At 41.3% G+C, this 19,679-nt stretch overlaps 1 protein-coding gene across 4 annotated transcripts in view; it reads left to right on the top strand.

The window, feature by feature from the left end:
- The window catches only part of LOC133347753 (myocardin-like), a 140,644-nt gene that overhangs the window by 12,506 nt on the left and 108,459 nt on the right, over positions 1 to 19,679 (top strand). For all 4 annotated transcript variants that reach the window (XM_061560325.1, XM_061560324.1, XM_061560320.1 and 1 more), the window contains one exon: positions 11,799 to 11,916. The gene's annotated coding sequence lies outside the window, so the exon portion shown is untranslated. The remainder of the gene's footprint in view (positions 1 to 11,798; positions 11,917 to 19,679) is intronic.

Here is a 19,679-nt window from a genome sequence, read left to right as displayed (position 1 = left end):
GGCTAGTAGGTGGGCGGATGTTGCATACGCAGCAGTGTTTATATTAGAGAGTGTAGACGAGGGATGCCACCGCGGAGGCTTTACTGCTGCATTAGTTATTCAGTGCTCGAGCAGAGGATTCAGTTAAATCCATTACTCGCCTGCCCAAAAGGGGCCGCTACAAGCAACCAAATACATACAGAAGGACACCTGTAAATGATTCTCTGTTGAGATGTTTTTATTTTAACATCACCCTTGGCCTTGGTAGTTCCATTGTAGCTACAATTTCCATCTTTGAAAAAAATCCCCATTTCCATCTAATTTACTAACTTATAACTATTTCATATTGTTGCATGTTGTTTATATTTTAAATCGACAATGTGTTAAGGCTTCTTAGTTTGGCTGTCTGAGCCTCACATTCCCATTGGAAGCTAATATTTAAGTTGTTGGTCTTGAGGCATATGATGCATTTAATGATGCAATATCAGTGGATCGAGTCAAAGATTAATATCAATTATTTAGGCTCACGATACTTGCATTGCATCATTCTTGCATTAAACAATGTCCAACAATAAAATGCAATTTACAAGCTCAATGTTAATTTAGTCAAACAATAATACAACAGCGTTTGGATGTATATTGTGTTAAATAGAATCGTATTTCAAGACACTTTAAAATAAGAGTGGGCATAATAGGCTGCTTCTTTTGGACTTGACGATGGGAAGGAAGTCGGGTGTGGGAAGAGAGTTAGCTGGGGGAAGGGAGTTCCAGGTTATGGGGATAACAGAGGAGGATAAATGACCTCTGACTGAACTAAGGTTGACTGGAGGCTATAACCTTAAGTCTTAATTGTTGGGAGTAGAGAGTGCATGCAGTGGAGTAGTGAGTTCGGCAGGCAGGTGCTAGTCTGCGGAAGATCTTGAAATTGACCAGGGAGTGGATTGAGAGCCAGTCGAGCGATTTGAGTACTGTGTAGGGTAATGTAGCCTCATTTACAAGTGCGGGTAATGTAATCCGGCAGCAGCGTTTCAGATAGAGATGGGGTATCTGGGCAGGTCGTAGAGGAGAGAGTTGCAGTAGCCAAGTGATGAAGGCATAGATGAGGATGTCAGCAGCAGCTGATGTAAGGGAATGGCAGGGTGTGGGAGATGTTGCGCAGATGGAGGTGCGTGACGCCCTGCGGAGTCCCGATGTGGAGGAGGAGGACCAGAGCTCAGGATTAATGACAACTCCAAGGTTTTGACGACCTTTTGTCAGTGTGATGCCAGAGCTGAGTAGGCACACACTCACAATCTGGTCTGAAATTAGTGTGGACTTTTTGCTAACGAGGAGTATTTCAGTTTTGGCAATGTACAGCTCGAAGAAGTTGGAACTAATTAATTGCCAGGGGCATGAATCGTTATACCCCTAATATTTAATAGTGACATGCTTTGGTCCTCTGAGTTTTTATAAAAACTGTTATAAAAGCCAGACAAATTGCCCAACATTGGGGCAGGCTCAGGGATTTGTAGCTCACAAAACTGAATGTTTATGATTTGTTGCCTATCCTGGAGTGAATTGCAGTGTAATCTGTTAAAAAGCATGTGATGTCCAGGTATTATCATAAATCCTCATCACTTTCCACAGTCATGATCCATCCACTGCTGGATGAAAGCCTTCACAGTAAATATGTTTTGCTTTTTGTTCTCCGATCCATGTGTGTTCCTCATTGTGTCTGTCAGTGTACAGCAATTCCTAAGCATGCCTAACTCCACGCATCTTTGTTTACTTTTCAGTTTTAGTTTCCACTTGCTTTATCATCGCTCATGTGTCTGATCCAAATGTATGAGCAGGTAATATGCACTAATGAAAAAAAATCGACAAACCAGGCACATTGGTATGTTGCTTTTTGTTATCAAATTCATTTTACAAAAAGACACTTCATCCTGCTGTCACTCTCCTCTTCAATTAATCATCTTAACTCTGATTCGCTTGCAATTATTCCCTAAATATACACCGTCTGTTGTGTTTCCAGTTGTCCAACAATTATTTGTTTTTTGTTTTTTTAAACCTCATTTCACTTGAACCAAACATCACAGCCTTCATTTTAAAGTCATCAATCATTTTTCGGTGTTCGTTTCCAAGGGTTATAATGACTATGCTGTCTAAATCTGATGTGGATATTTTGTCCGTGAAAGACGTGTATGCTTTTATGTCTCCAAAATATTATTTTGGGAATATATATTTTTAATGTCGCTGTAAAAAACCTTAATGAGATTTCTCTTTTTCTGAATTGTATTTTGTTACTTTCTTCGTACAATCCTGGTGTTTTCATTTTTTATAAAAGTTTATTTATTACTTCTATACACTCGTTTTTTGACAGCCTGAATTAGCCCACCGACTTCCACTGAATTGAATGCATTTTCGTAACCAATAAAAGCCAGGCATATTATTATTAAGTTGTCATTTTTACGATGAGTGATATTTGTATGTAATCAAAGGTAGACTTTTTTTCCCAAACCCAGCTTTGCGTGACAGTTGGTTGGCCTCTAAATGATGTACAGTAGATTCTAGATTATTAAGGGAAGGACGGCTGCGGGTAATAAAAATTGCAAATAATAAAAAAATCATGGATCTCTATGCCAAAAAACACTAATATAGGTATTAATTATGTTTAAGTGAATAACATCGAGTTTGTTAATGAACAAAAAAATATTTGTAGTAAAGAATGTACTGATCTTGTTTTATTACATCGATCGACGCGTGTGCTCAGTAATAACACTTTTATGCTCCTGCGCAGGAGTCTGCCCACTTAGTGGATGGTAGAGCCACACCAATCAAAATCAATCAAACTCCGCCAACTGTTGTAAAGATATGCATGTACTGCACTGTAGAGGCGATCACATGGATTTCGGATTAACCAGGGCGCATATTTGTTCGGTTTAAGCACATAACTTGCAATAAACATTTCCAAGAATAACAGTGTGTAACTGTTTTTAGATTATTAATTTGGTCTGAAGGGAAAATCCATGAGTTGTTCATTTATGTCAAAATCTGAGGTGCATGGTTGATCCACAAATCGGATAAACCACACGCAGATAATCGAGAGTTGGCTATCAACAACAAGGCAACTGACTAATTGGGAATGGGACGCAAGCGTAGGATTGATCACCCTGTCACTGGCCGCCTTTGGGGAGGGTGTATAGTATGAAAGGCCGAAACACCCTAGGAACCAAAGGTTCACTACTGACGATGCGCTCCCCAAATTTCACCAGGCTCACTGTTCATGAACTCTTGGAAGTGCTTGCACAAAGGATAGTAACATCTCATCCTGTGTTCTTTGGAATCTGAAAAATGTATTCGTCCTGTGCGATCTGTACAAACAATATATACATGTAATAAGAGGCTAATGGGTCAGTAATTCCTCTAATCACTTTTGTTATGATACGGTAATACCCCGATTTACGTCTCTTCCTTTACGTTTCGCAAATAAGTCATCACTTCTAGATTTGATGTTTTCGTGACTGCAAGGATTCATACTCTTTGGTTTTTTCGGTAATGTTTTTTCGGTAATCGTGATTTAATTCACTTGTTTTTTTAATTTATTTGTATTTTCTTTTTTAACTACGTGACTTTAGCAAAAAAACCAAAGCGTATGTCATCACTTGATTAACACCGCTGCCTGATTTGCGTCGCTTCAACCCCACACTTACGTCGTGGACAGCATCATCTGTCGTTTCTCGTATCAGTCACCTCTCAGCCTTCACCGCCACCTACCCTTGCAATTGCTTCGATTAATGTAGTTCAAATATTTGTCGTCGCACATTTTCAGGAACGCATCCCCCCCTGATGTAAACCGGGGTATTACTGTACTGCGTACATGCTTTCGGTATGGAAACCGAATCTGGATTAATTGTGCAGTGGTTAGAGCACTTCTGCCAGAGCCGATGATCCTGGGCCATTTATCCGTGTAGAACAACTGCGAAGCTCAGTGGGGCCTTACCAGCTGAAATAAAGTAGTAAGCGTGAGAACATGCGGTTTGCAATCAGAAATAAGGTTGCCATTTTTAATTATCGTCAAAGGTCGCGCTCTCCATTGTCCATAAATTTCGAGAAGTGAGCTGTCGTTCTTTGGATAGATTCTCCCTGCCATAGAAATGTGGAGTCTCCACCACTTTGTGCCTCGCGCTTGTTTAAGTGGGAAACCACTTCATCATTGCTGCCTCGGTTTACGCAGTTGTGCTGTACAGCTCTGATGTGTTTTAGGATTGTACGCACAACACAACCCAAAAACACTTGAGAGAACTGATTATAATTATACTTCGGCTCGTTTTGAATACAAATTGTTGCATAGTTCACAACACCTCCGTGATGCACGCGATTTTCACACAAAGCAGTTCCCTGTCGTACTCACTTCCGTATTAGCTGATAATTCCGTTTGCTGGGTTACGACATCCGCAGAATCGCCTGTGTGAGCCATACGTGACACGCAGTGTGGGGCACTTTGTGTCTGCACCGATAAGGGTTAATATCACACATTGTTGCCTTCCCTTGCGCTCCATGCTGTGGACCCCAAGAAGCCCCCCCCCCCAACTGGGTCCACACACCACGTGGTGCCTGCTCTCCGTGGAAGCGGCAGATATTTTCCAGGCTGTGATTTCACAGTGTTGTTTTTGTAAGTGTTAACTTTATCCTTCAAATCTCTGCTTCAGAGATGGTGTGAATGAGTTTCCTATGCTCGTGTAACATCGCCCGAGTGCGAGTGAAATCATGCATTGTTTTACTGCACATTACACCACAATCATATACATGCATTTAATTATAAAAAAATTAACCCGTAAAAACAAAGTTTTTCACTAAAAATCCTTTATATGCGTGGCATCGGGGCGGCTAGAGTCCTCTCGTCCTCTGGCTTGAGATGGCTGCCACCTATGGGTCAGATGATTGTGTGCCAGCATTAACCAATTGGTAAATAAATATTAAAATGTTTTCCCCTAAACAGTGTAAAATTTGGAGAAAATTTTTTCACGAAAATTCATTGTCACGCACAACGAGTCTGTGTGCAAAATGTCACCTCGATTGGATCACGGGAAGTGGGTTTAAAAACGACCGAAAGATTTGCACGGTCCTAAGCAAGCATCAAGCGAACTTAATATAAAGGATTTAATAAAATACATACAAACGGATTATTGTATTGCATTTGTGGCAGTTTCCTGATAATTTGAATTTGCTACTCATCCCTTTCCATTCCTTTGAAAACTTCACATAAGTGTGGCCTGACACTTTTGATTCATTCACAGGTGCTCTGAATTGTCAACGTCTCCCACGGTGATCAATTTACCTTACATAGCATCCATGTCGTCCACAATTGTTGCTGTCAAAAGTCCAATGTGATGCTTCAAAACTTAATAAACTGTGCCACATTACCTAGGCTTCCATGACCAGTTTTAATTGGGTTGCAAGTTTGTTGGGAGTCTTCTGTGGACTGAACAGGGCCAGAACTGAGCTAAGCTACATTCCAAAGAAATGCGTGACCTTGTCACTTCCAATTCTGTGTTCCCTTTCTCTTCCTCCTCATGCACCACTTAATGTATGCGTGCTGTGCAGCCTTATAAATGTCAAGGGGAAGGCACACTTTTGTTAATCAGGAATGTAGAGATTCTGAGCAGTGGTCTTTGGGTGGATGCTTGGTTGGCTGGTAAAGCATCTTCAAATAAAATGTGCATCACAATACTTTATATTAAAAAATGCATTCATAAATCTAGGATATTCACAAGGCCACCGATTACAGAATGACCGAGCACGTGCCCGATCCTATCATAACTTCGAAGCTAAGCAGGTTTAAACCTGGATGGTACTTGGACAGGTGACCACCATATACAAACAGGTAGTCATAGGGGGTGTGGGGATAAGTGCTGGGCAACGCACGGCCCTGCAGTAGAAACCATTATCTATCACCCAAATCGTATTATAGTAAATACGATTTAGGTGATAGGGGTTATGGTAAGCCATGACATCACAACTCTATCCGGGGTCAGCCTTAGTGCCTGGAATCAGCATCTGTGCCCTCAAGTGCCAACTAGACCTGAACCTATTTACTATATTTACCCAAGAATGTCAGTGTGTAACGCACGTGAGGTCACTCCACGTCGACCACCCCCCTTATTAATAATCATGAACAGTTGACGTCACTCCACATCGAACAGCCCCCCTCATTAATAATGTGGTGGTACCTGCTATGATTACAGCAGTGCATACCGACTGTGGTGGTACCTGCTATCACTACAGTAGTACATGCTGACTCTATAGCAGTATTTATCGACTCTATAGCACAAAGTATTTACCTGACAGAGTGGCGTGGTGAGGCCTAGTCCCGTGCAGAGTCTCCGGCCTCGCCTAGATTGTCCAGCTGGTCGAAGTGGCACCTTGGAGGGCTGGGCTGGGCTGCTACCCCTGACCCCCCCCCCCCCAGCCACAATTTCCCCGGCCGCTCTGCAGTAATATCTATGGCCTATAGTGGTAGCATCTACCGACTGTATAGTAGTGGAGGCAACATCACACTGAAGAATTAACGTCAGCGTTTAGTGTATTTTTATAGCATTTTTAACGCGAAAGAAAATGCCCCCCTCCCACCGAAGGCGTGCGACTTGGCATGGGCCGTCCCCCTCACCAAAGGCACATGAGTTGGTATGGTCGTGCACGCGTCATAAATAAATAAATAGACAGCGCACGGAAATCGCACCAAATCGCTAATTAAACTAATTTTAAGTTGACAGATGTGAAAAAGGAATAGCGCTTGCTCACGGCGGGGCTTACGGCGTGGTACCTGGCTCTTTTTATTTTACGTGAACCCCACCGTTGGAGAGCGAAATCCTTCGCAAGTGCGCGAACACAACATAGCCACACACAAACCCACAAACAGACAATTTTTGACTTTTATATAGATAGAAGATAGATGACAGGCCTGCTTTAAAAGCAATTCAACTGGTCTTGGCTACAGCACTGTGCTGACAAGGGTCCACCCGACTTGGAGCTGATTATGGAAGTGACAACTGAAAGTGTGACCTTGTGAGCCTTTGGAATTGACTCGTTTACCCAAGAATCCTGCCAGTGCACTGTTGTGGTTTTGTGAGGCTCAGGAATTCGCGTTGAACTTCTTTTTGTTAATCCTAAACGTGCCCCGTTTTTACTGCATGAGGCATCTTCCCTTTGGAACCCTAAGAATCGTAAAAGAAACCACGTGACCTTCAGTGTGCACCTGCTGTGTGCACGTGTGCGTACAGTTTTGCAATGGACAGTCGTGTCATGGTCGAATACTGTTGTTGTGATATTTCCGGGAACAGATGGGGCAGCAATGTAAAAAAAAACATTCGTCCAGAGCATATTTTACAATTATCTTTAGAAGGGGATTTCAAGGGATACTTTGGCAAAAGCAAATGATAGTAAGCTTTTAGATATTGTCATATGTGTATGATGTGTATACTGTTGTATGATTTCTCGTGATTAGTTGAAGTGATTTGTGTAGGCCTGTATATTTAGACCGTAGCAGACATAGGAATAAATTTGGAGTTAGATATAAACTCGAAATCTTTGGAGGCTCCTTTAAATATAATATTTGTCTTCCCATATGTGAAATTCAAGATTGTTAAAATTTACTTTAGAAACTCACAATTTACAAGCATGTCCAATGATTATGGTTCTAAAATGATTTTAATATCATTAAGGCATGTTATCTTATTTAGTGTTGGTTATATTGTAGTCTTTGTCAAACGAATACATCTTCGAGTATGGTTTGAAAGTGGTTGTATCCTATTTAGATTTTTATCTGCATATTGTAGTTTTTATAATGTCAGACAAATGCCATTTTAGCACACGAGTGTAAAAGTGTTGACGGTCACCGATGCACAGATAATTATCTTGATGGCACAATTGTTTTAAAATGTGGAGTTTTATTTCAAACACAAATCTCATGGCTTTAAGTTTCTCAAATTGAAATGCTTACAAAGCTGGAGCTGCAGTTACTTGGATTTGAGCAAGCCTTTTAAATCGGTTTAGGGAAGTTTAAAAATAGCATTGAACAATGGATAATTTCCATCACATCATTTCACTTCCGGAGGCAAGCAATAGCAGTTTCGTTTTTTGTTGTTGCAGTCATTGTGTCAATTACTGTGATTACGTTCCATTTTCTGAGCTAACCCAATCCACCTTGGAAAAGTGGCGCTAAATAGTTGACATACTCTTTATCAACTCCCGGGTCACTGAGCAAACCATCGTGCAAAAACCCACCGGGCACATTAAAGCTGCAGACTAAAAAAGCTAATTCAATGCAAAGTCAGATAATACAAATACACTTATTCACCAAGTCTATTATCCTTAAGATCATTTCAGGCTTGACGTTTTCGTGACTGCAAGGCTCCATACTCTTTGGTTTTTTCGGTAAAGTCACGTAGGTAAAAAATAAATAAAAATAAATTAAATCACGATGTTTCAGGAGCCCCACTTGATGCAGTAATTTTGCTGTGACGTGCCGAAACGTCGTGATTGAATTACTTTTATTTTTTACCTACGTGACTTTACCGAGTATCATTTCAGGCGTCCCTGACGCATAGTGGGCCACGGTTGTGGGGGAAAGGGAGGAGACTGTCACGTGACCACTCAGACCCAAGGGGGCCACCCTTGGCGGAATATTTACTTAGTTTGTCATCTGAGGCACAACCAAGGAAAAATAAATAGCTGCTATCTGCTTGATATGTACCTCGTTTTGTATCCCGAACTGTCTGACACTAGCAATACGAGGAAATACTGTATCATCACAATAAGGCATGCTGTCGTGATTTCTCTAAAACAAGATACAGTATATATTTTTTATTTTACTATCTAAGGCCCACTGAGCTCTATAAGCTATTTTTCAGAAGTGACCTGGCCACAAATGATAGCTCAACGAAGTGGCTCATGTGGAAATGTATTGTGGCCAAATACTCTAAATACATGTTTCAAAATGTGGGGGGGGGGGGGGGGAACCGGAGGAATCGGATAAAAATTCACGTGACCACAGGGAGAATATGCGAACTCCTGACGCATAGGTTGGGATCGAACCCACGACCTCATGCATACCAGGCAAGGTATTTAATGTTTCGCCACCATCTCAGTACTGTCATTCCCGTAGATTTGAATACAATGTCACTGATTTGGTGTTGCTAGAGCCCACCCCGATCGGGACATCAAATGCATATTTAACGCTTTTCGACATATATTCTTTGGTTCTTTCGTTAAAGTCACTTAGAAAAAAAGTGAATAAAAATAATAACATTTAATAAAACAACAAAACCACTAATGTAGACGGTAGCCTGGTTATTAAGTTTGGTGAGTGTACTGGCAGTCTATGATGGAGACTTATTCTTGGTTCTTTCAGTAATTTAAATATAATAAAAATATATCAATTAAAAACAAAAAAACCACGACATTTCGATCGCAACAGAAGCGGTCGTCATCAGGATAAAAAACAACACAGCTTGAAATCGCTAATGCATTTGCTCGTTCTCTCCGTTCGTCTGTCTCTCTGTCCTCGGGTGCATCCACACCGGATTGAGTAGTTGCACAGCCAGATCGCTCTTGACATCACGCAACTTAATCACCGCCTGCTTGCATGTGGACACTTCTACAGTACACTCTCGATTATCTGCGTGCTGCTTATCAGATTTGTGGATTAACCGCGCGCCTCAGATTTGGATAAATTAGCCATTCATGGATTTTCTATTAAGCCCCAATTAATAATCTAAAAACAGTTATGCATTGTTATTCCTGGAAATGTTTATTACAAGTGACATGCTTAAACCAAACAAATATGTGCTCCGGTTAATCCGAAATCCATGTGATCGCCCCTACAGTACAGTAGTTGCATATATTTACAATAGTGGGTGGAGTCTGGTTGATTTTGATTCACGTGGCTCTGCTGTCCACTTGGTGGGCGGACTGTTCTGCGTGGGAGCGGGAAAGTGTTTGCACTGAGCAAATGCATCGATCGGTTAATTCATTACTACAAATTTTAGTTTTCCTAATTAACAAACTCAATTTTCTTAACTTCAACATAATGCATACCTATAGTAGTGACTTTTGGCATAGAGATCCGCAGAAAATTTTTATTTTTGGATTATCCGCTATTTTGAATTATCCGCGGTCGTCCTCCCCGCCGTTAGCACGGATAATCGAGAGTCTACTGTATTTGCAGAGACGTCCACACACAAGCGATTTAGCTGCATGCAACCAAGGTTGTGCAACACATCACTCAGGTGTAGACGCGCCATTAGACGGGTTGGGGTGGAGGGGGGCAGTCACGGTTAGGCGCGTAGATATGATCGTACGTAAGCAAGAGTTTTAATAAATATATATAAAGTTGTGTTGTTATTAAGGACTTACCCCAATCTAGCAAAGGGGTTGGCAAAAAATGTTTATGTGACTCGCTCGTCGTTGTTAATTACATGTCTCTTCTAAGTTGTAAAACGTCGCACCCCTTAGCTGATGATGCCACACGTCCCGAGGCGTTGCACATCACCTCAACCGGGTTTGTTTAAAGTGAATTGATTATAAACAACAGTGACGTAATCTCATTAGGTGTGCCCGTAATCCCGTGCTTAATTAACTCGTGATTTTTTTATATCCATGCTATTGAGGTCCTGCACCTCCGATTGGCACGGTTGGTTACGTACGGTGCGAAAAAAGTTTACCGTGTACATACAATCGCCCCTGGGACCCGACCTGCCTTGCCTTCACTCACTGCCCGGTCCCTGCACCTCCGTAGGCGAGAGAATCCTTGATAGAGAAAGTGATGGTCTCATGTCACTCATCTTTATCATTGGGCATGCTCTATCCCCTGATGGATGAAGACCAAAATGACATCTCTGATTTGTGCATGTTGCCTGATCCAGGAGTTCCTCTGTCTGCATCTCAGTTTAATACAAAGCATGCATCTCGCCACGCTATTTTTTTCTGTATCATGCTCCATCCGCTGCTGCACAAAGATTAAAATAATGTATTTCACTTGTGTGTGTTCTCTAATTCATGGATTTCTCTTTCTGCATGTTTTTGTTATCTTCATCACGAAGATCAAAATGCCGTCTGTCTTGCATACGTTCTTCCGTCCACTTGTTCCTCCCTGCCCTCAAATGCAATACTAATCACCTCTCCATGCTTGTTTTGAACCCTTTCCATTTTTTGTCACACTTTCATTTTTCTTCACTCGTGTCTGTGTTTCTGATCCATATATCATAGCAGGTCATATGCATTCATTAAATTAATGCTTCCAGACAGAGGTCCATTCCCATTTTCTTTCTCGTACAATACAATTTGATGTTCACCTGCTTCTTGTCTTAACAAGGCTGTGTCGTATTTTCTGGCAATGATACATGCATGGAGCAGAGCGAAATGATTACATTTCTTAAAGCTAATAAATGTGTATTACTGGTTGACATTCACCATCGCAGCATTGTTTTCTTAACGTTGAATCCTGGATTATATTGAGTAATGCGATATACTAGGTAAACTAAATAGACGGTGGAAAAAAACATCCTGAAATTATAATCCTCGCACCGGTGGCCAGCAACTTACATGACTGAAGTAAACACGGAGAGAGTTGGTGAACCCATTTGTCATGGTTGATGCATCGCACAGTGTGAGTTGACTGACATTGTTGAAATTCAGCAGCATTGTTGTTGCAGGTTGTGTGCTCGGTAAGATTCTAACCATGTTATGCCCGTTTCCAAAAAGAAACCGAGAAAGTCAAACTGCCTTGAGCTTCCAGTACCGCAAATCTGACAAAAGGCCTTCCTCTGTCATTGTCACAGGTGATGAATCGTGGGTTCGTTATTTTGAACCTGAGACAAAGCGTCAATGGAGTGGCGTCTTAAAGGATCTCCAGCCAAGAAGGGACTCGAGGCACAACCTTCTGCTGAAAAAGTCATGGTAACTGTCCCAAAGGGTGTGTCAAAATCTGAATATTTATTTCGACTGGGTGAATCCGATGAGCTCTGGAGCTCTTTTTCACAGATGGCCAGTGTGGGCGGGTTATCAATTTGTTGACTCGCTACCAAAGGGCATAACCATCTTCTCAGAGTATTTATATAGAGACGTATAAGCGGTTGAAGAGAATAACTTGCTCCAAACCAACAAAGTAGATATAATTTTCTGTGACAAGGCCAGATATCATGCGAGCCTGAAACAAGTACAGGCCTTGCATATGCAGCCTTTATCTGGCGAGTTTGATCCTGTCATGGATGTCCTTCATGGACTAAATGTTTATTATGATCATGTGTAACAAAAGGATGCGCTTTTCGAATGTTTGAATGATGCCCATTAATATGTTTGACTGTTTCTGTATACAACGTATTTTTTATGTGGGTAAAAGTGTACACAAAAGGATGTGACTGGAAAAAATGATGATCCCACATTTCATGAAACAAAATGAATGTCTGTACACAAAATAACATAAAAAAATTCTAGGAAAAATCTATTTGGGGCATTTCAGGTTAGCCCTTGTTATGCCTAAACATTGTTGTGGTTGCTTAGGGTTGTGTTAAGATTGAAATATAGTTATACATTGAGTACCGAACAGCTTTATAAGAAAAACAATGATGTTACTCATTGTTGTATTTCTAACCATTAAAACATGTTGATGGTTTAAACATGCTTTCTTGCCGGTGCATGTTAGGTGCTTGCTTGTCAGTATCGTTTAAAACAAACACTTCCAGCACCATTGGATACTTTTTTTAAACGCAACAGCAAAGTTTAACACAACAAGCAACCAGACTGTAAAAGCGAACCAAAAGCAAGTACATGCTTTGGCTCGTGTTAAAACTATGTGACGTCTGATTCCTAAATTAGCTTCCAAAATGCAAGTCAAGTTACACTCCCACCACATCTGGCCCAAAGCCACCGACGAGCCTTCGAAGTATTGGAATTTCCTTCACAAGCTGCACTTCGCCCTAAAACACTGCCACAAAGTCAATTCCAGGGACTTGGTAAGAAAATAAATCAAACTATATATGTTTCAAAAATAGTTATTGCAATACAACCTCGAGGCACAGAAGTAAGGAGCAAATTATGCTGGACAGTGTTGTGCCATTACAGCGATGAAAGTCTCTTATGCGAGCTCAATGTCTCTCAATGACAGAACGCCTCATTGTGCTATTTAAATTGGTGTTCATAGCTTGAAGGGGCAAAACGGAATAGTTTTTCAGAGATACGTGAACAAAAAATATGAAAACAGACCTGCGTTTTCGAAAATGGAGAGAAAAAAAATACGATTTTAGATACAAATATTAAGGTATACCAATAACCATCTCGGATACTAGGCAGGGAGCGATGAAGCCCCCCTCCCTTCAAATATGACTTTGCCACACTGGATCAGTGCAGGTTGGTGAAGCAGTAGCCCCAGGACTGGCCCAGTTACTACTCACCACTCATGTTAGCGCTGGCCAGAAATCAAGCTCAGGACCACCAGGTTCGTTGAACTATTAACAATTAAAATTAATAGTGGTGTATATGTTTAGTCTTGATATGCATATAGTGGTCAGTGGGACAGAGGATATCACATATGATTTTACATGTTTTGTATTCGTGTCAACCGAAGCGAGGAGGGATGTCATCAGCGAGTCAGTTTATCTCGGGTTAGAGCCCATTGAGCTCAGGAGCTTTGTCAATGGCGGCCCAGCATAATAACATCCTTTGTTTATCATAACATCCTGTGTTTTATAAATCCAGTGTGCATTTTTTTTACAAACTAGCAGTGTTTTTCTTTTTTACCAGTTATAGCAATATTGTGGAAGCAAAAAGAAACATGGAATCTTAAGTTCATTTGCTGTCCGGTTGGGTGACACTGTAGCTGGAGCACTTAACTCAAATCAGGTTGCAAGTTCAAATCCCAGTCAAAAGTTTTGATTGTGCCAATTCATTTTGTAGTAGGGTCAATAAGGAGAGTGCCGCTTTGTGGATTTGTCAAGTGTGGTTGTCCTTTAGAGAGATATTGGCCACTGCCTTTTGTATTTATACACTGGATCCTCTTGCTCAGAATCACCGACGTGGCTGGGTGACTCGAAGATTCGAGTGATGGGCTGACAACACTGAGAGGCCCTGGGTTTGAATTCAGACAGTCGCTGCTGATTCTAACCGGTTTCTCAAGTGTGGTGATTGCAGCCTGCTCACCAATGACTGCGTAAAACAAATCTTGACATTAAATTTGGTTCTGTATTTAATGTGGCTAAATTCAAGCTCCGATCATTAAAAGTATTGCTTTTTGAATGTCATGCAGCAAACGTTACTCTCATCTGGCAAGGCAAGAGGGTAAAGTGATGCCACTACTGTGTGGACCAGCGGTCACTTGAAGGGATCTCTGAGGTCTCTGTGATATCCACTTTCGTGGGCCGTTCTCTAATGCAGAGGGGGTTTCTCTGCTTTGCAATAGTTCTAAATAGACTCTTCGACTCGTGATTCTGATAGCAGACTGAATAAAACTAGCAGGAACTTCAGAAACGTATGCTTTAAAAGGATGGTGAATATGTACAGAGACTGATTATTTCATGCGGAAAATTTAATTTTTTATATATGCCGAACAGAAATTACAATTATTCACGATTGAATGTCAATTAAAAAACATTTTACCGATAAAAGTATATTTTCGGTAAAGTCACGTAGAAAATAAAAATGTATTTATATTTTCTTTATTTTATTTTATTTCAATTTCTTTTTTACCTACGTGACTTTACCGAAAAAACCCAAAGAGTATGGACCCTTGCAGTCACGAAAACTTCAAATCTAGAAAGAATAAAACAATCTACCCAATTGTTTGCAGTGAACACTGGAAAAGAGCCTTAGAGAGACACACACGAACAAGACTCGTACAGTAGGATGAAACATCTCGCCATGGCGACGAGATGTTAAATACCTCGCCTGATATTCAGGAAGTTTTGGGTTCGATCCCGACCCTGATGCCTGTATATTTGGAGTTTGCATGTCTCTCTCCCTGTGGTGGTGTGGATTTTTGTCCGGGTCCTCCAGTTTTTCCCTGCACATTTCGATACATGCGTTTAAGAGTATTTGGCTGCAATAAATTACCACATGGTTGAGCTGTCATTTGTGGCCAGGTCGCTTCTGAAAATTAGCTATATAGCTCAGTGGGCCTTACCTGGTAAAATAAACATAGTTTAGTGTCAAACAAAACTTATGGAAACACACTGAGCCTGCACGTGCTACTCCCTGCGACTGCGATTGAGCTGAATGGACAGTTCTTTCTGTTGGTCGGAAATAAGAGGTACTAAATGTGTTAAAACGTATTTCTTTTTGGTTTGATGCAGTGGCCACACGGTGCAACACGCACAGGTTTTCTTTTGTTGGAAGGGACAGGACAGAACCCATCCAAACTTGTTTTAATTTCCTGTATGTCCAGGTGCAGAAAAACAGACGAACAAGCATATTATTTCTAGGTAGAATAATTGTGGGAAACTTGTAAACCTATAATAAAAAGTGGAAATGTATTTTGCGCCAATGAATTTACAGCATGGAGACACTTAGATGTGTAAGATTCCGTGCCCCTCAAGTGGTGAAACATATAACGTATTGTGTGACACAGTGAAATTGTCATTTCACAACTTGTATCCCACATTTTTGAGCTCTTATAAATGCTCTTTAAAGTCAAAACCATTGCCTCTGTCAAAACAGTAATCTCTACGTACGTTGCGATTGGTACATTCAGACAGCAGCTTGTATAAGCGAAGCACTGACCGTACAACAGGTGTTGGCAATGATGATGCACGAGGAAGTTGTTCCACAAGACAGACGTTCTGCAGCCCATGCTGTGAAGGAGGAATGTGCACTGCGCCGCTTAAAAGCAGATGCAGTCCACAGTAGAGCACTCTTAGCTTTGAATTTTCCCGTAGACAATGCTTTAGAAGCCTACAAATGCTAAACGGAGATAAGACGTACTCTTTGGGTCTTTCGGTAAAGTCACGTAGATCGAATAATAATACAAAATCACGACGTTTCGATCTCGACACAAGCAATCGTCTTCAGGTGAAAAAATACAGCAGGCGAACTGCTGAGACAGGATAAATGTAGCAGGAGAGCTGCTGCAGCAAGAGGTTATATAATTGGTTTGAGATGGGTGCAACTCAAGGGTAAGTGCACGGGGCTAGAGATGGAATTTGCAAGTAAATGTAAGATCGGAGAGCCAGGTATACCTCGGCCATTGTGTTGCTAGAGAGTAGCATGTCAATCTGTAATTTTCATGTAAATGAGATAAGACGGACACGATTTGAGCTTGACGATAGAACTTAACCTTCTGATGCAACTTCCCAAAGACAATCAGAGATAGCTAGGGTGTGAAGAATTTCGAACATTGCTCATTGCTTCACAGCATCACGGTAATTGCGTACAGTAGTAGTTAAGTGTATTTATTGTGTGACGCGCCATGTGCTCTGTACGCTTAGAAATGATTGACATTTGACGCAAAGCATCTATAGTGCAGCACACAGCACATCTAAACGTGCAACACAGGACATGAGTCACGGGAAAAATGGGGATCCCATTGTCCAGTGAAGAGAGCTTCCCTGCTGTGTACATTGTACCAGAGAGTAACCGTTGATATATGCATACTCAAAGTGCCCCGCATTGGTTATGGGACATTTTCCATTCCATCAGAATACATGGAGTAGTAATTTAATAATATGACTTACTCGAGGACAGCCCATCCTATGAATAGGGTGTCTTTTCCCCTTTGGCTTCACCCCTGTACCTTGTCAGCCGTTTTCCCTTGTTGGGCCCTTCCCCCTCTCCTCCTTGGCACTGCCCACTGCTCTCTTGGCCTGACCCTTCCCTCTTCGCCTCCCTCCACTCGGTTCCGAAGATGCCTCCGTTGTAGCTAGCAATAAAATGCAAGTCGCCGGGTTCCTAACTCGGTGCACAAGCCAATGTGCAACGGCTCTACCGGTAGTAGTTGTATCATGAGCTTACAAAGATGTGAGTGTGTATGTTGAACTTCAATGAAAACACATGTTTCAATTAACATTACACAGTATATTGAATGACCTCATTTTAACCTATAAACTTAATGCTTCTTTATTGGGATTACACACAGCAATCATTGTCCGCTACTGGCAGACTAATGTCCGTTTCCAGGCCAGGTGTTGTTACCTGCCAACGGGACAGCTGCCACTAAGGGTCCTTTTTCAAATGTTTAAGATTATATCTGATGTAAAGTCTTATAAGATGCTCCATGGTATTGGGTGCAATATCAAAAACAAAGTAATACGATTATGGTTATAGTTAGGTGTGAGTGTATGTACTATATATTCAACAAAAGGCTCTTGGTGGCTCATGAAAAAACAAAGGGTTTGGAAACTCGCTGCTTGGGCCCTTGCCCCAAACACGAAGACATGAGACGTATTGCAGCATTATAAGAGCAGGAGAGACGGTGCCATGCCAGTGGGGGGATCAGGCCTTCCTCCATAAGTGGATTGGAAAAGCCTGCTGTGAATGATACATTACCTTGCTAATTAATGGCTGCTCGATTAATAATAATGTTATCATAAGTTATATATTTTTCATTAAGTCTGTCCCAAACAGATATTGAACTCTCACCCCTCTGATGTAAAATATTAAACGGAATAGCTTGTCCAGGTACCTGATCAAGACGGAGCAATTTATTGTCAATGATCTCACGTATACAGAATAAACATGTGCATTCTTTAGATTTGATATTTAATTTGTGCCGAATGGAACTCGGTTTGATTAGCACAAGTAAGTCCGAATAAATATTCACTTTTTTTTCGTATTCAATTTTTATTTTGAAGTGAGAGGCATGCAAGTGAGTTAATTGTAAAAAGTTGGAGTGCCTTGCGGCTGCTAAAAATCCACTTAAAGGTAGGCATACATACATATATAATTGTATATACAGTAGACTTAATTATCTGTGTGTGGTTTATCCGATTTGTGGCTTAACCGCGCGCCTCAGATTTTGACATATATTAACAACTCATGGATTTTCCCTTAAGCCCCAATTAATAATCTAAAAACAGATATACATTGTTATCCTTGGAATTGTTTATTGCAAGTCACGTGCCTTACCCGAACATATATATGCTCCAGTTAATCTGAAATCCACGTGATCACCTCTGCAGTACAGTAGTTGCATATCTTTACAACAGTGTGTTGACAGCTCTGCTATCCACTGAGTGGGCGGACTTTTCTGCGCGAGAGCAGGAAAGTGTTATCACCGAGCACCCGCGTCAATCGATTGATTCTTTACTACAAATGTTTATTTCGTTTATTAACAAACTCAATTTTCTTAACTTAAACATAATTTATACCTATATGAGTGTTTTTTGGCAAAGAGGTCCGCGGTATGGATACTTTTGGATTATCTGGGAATTTGAATGATCCGTGGCCGTCCTCCCCAGCTTTAGTACGGATAATCGAGAGTACTGTATATATAACATACATAACCGGTTGGATGTCTAAAATTATATCAGCTGTGATGTGGTCGGGGATGTGGCAGGGAGACTAATCCAAATAAGCGTGACACTTGCATCGCGTAAGGCAGTTGGCAAAACATATCTGTCGGTAGCGTTGGCCCCAAGTGTTGTCTATACAACAACACTCTAAACGCACGTTTCTCTACGTGGAGGGAAAAGCCGAAGGACTCTGAGACAAATCCACGCGACCACAGGGAGAACATGTAGATTCCAAATATGCAGGCGTCATGGAGTCCATGACCTCCTGTATACCAGGCGAGGTAGTAAATATCTCACCACGATGGCGCCCCTTTCAGATGATCGTACATTGGAGAGATAAGACCAACATTCCCTGTAGCTTAGTGGCATGGTCAACATTTCAGAATCAGAATCAGAATCTTTAATTAGGCTGGAAGATTCCGATGAGCTATGAAGCCCCTTTTCACAGATGTCTAGTAGTGCAAAGTATAGGAGGGCTAAGTAATGCCGCAATCTTATTTTAGTTTGTGAATTTGGCATGAGGACGCCATGGGGATTGTGCGAGTGTTTCCCAGTGCCATCGATTTGTTGTGGAGATTTTTTCTGATGCCGAATTGGAAGCCTTGGTGTAAGTGCTTTCGTTATAGAGCACACTTGAGCTACTTTTCCATCTGCTGTATTGCGCTGTGGCAACAGGGAACGGGCTGAGCTGCTCCGCTCTTTGCTTCTTCTTTTTGCCCTCTCCTGAGTCATCCTGTTCATATCCCTTTGCGTGTGGTGGGGTTTCTCCCATGGACGCTGCCGCCGGGTTTTACTAAGCATCAACACTGCCTGCCCCCCCCCCCCACACACTTACCTCTGAATTACGACTGGTTGTAATATCATAAGACCTCTTCTTGGTTCTTTCGGTAAAGTCACGTAGAAGAGAAATAATAAAATAATAAAAATAAAACATAATAAAATAATTCTCACGACGTTTCGGCCACAACGCAAGCAGCCGTCCTCAGGTGAAGACCAGGTCTGTCGGAAAGACAGCTGAGGACGGCTGCTTGCGTTGTGGCCGAAACGTCGTGAGAATAATTTTATTATGTTTTATTTTTATTATTTTATTATTTCGCTTCTACGTGACTTTACCGAAAGAACCAAGAAGATGAATCCCTGCAGTCACGAAAGCTTTAAATCGAAATCATAAGACCTATGGTTAGATTGCGTTTACCTGATGAGATAGATGGCCATAATTCGTTA

The sequence above is a fragment of the Lethenteron reissneri genome, chromosome 26 (genome assembly GCF_015708825.2).
Source record: "Lethenteron reissneri isolate LAM-NWPU_2019-01 chromosome 26, ASM1570882v1, whole genome shotgun sequence".
Lineage (NCBI taxonomy): Eukaryota > Metazoa > Chordata > Hyperoartia > Petromyzontiformes > Petromyzontidae > Lethenteron > Lethenteron reissneri.
The sequence above is the reverse complement of the archived record's forward strand: the minus strand, read 5'-3'. Positions and strand labels throughout refer to the sequence as shown.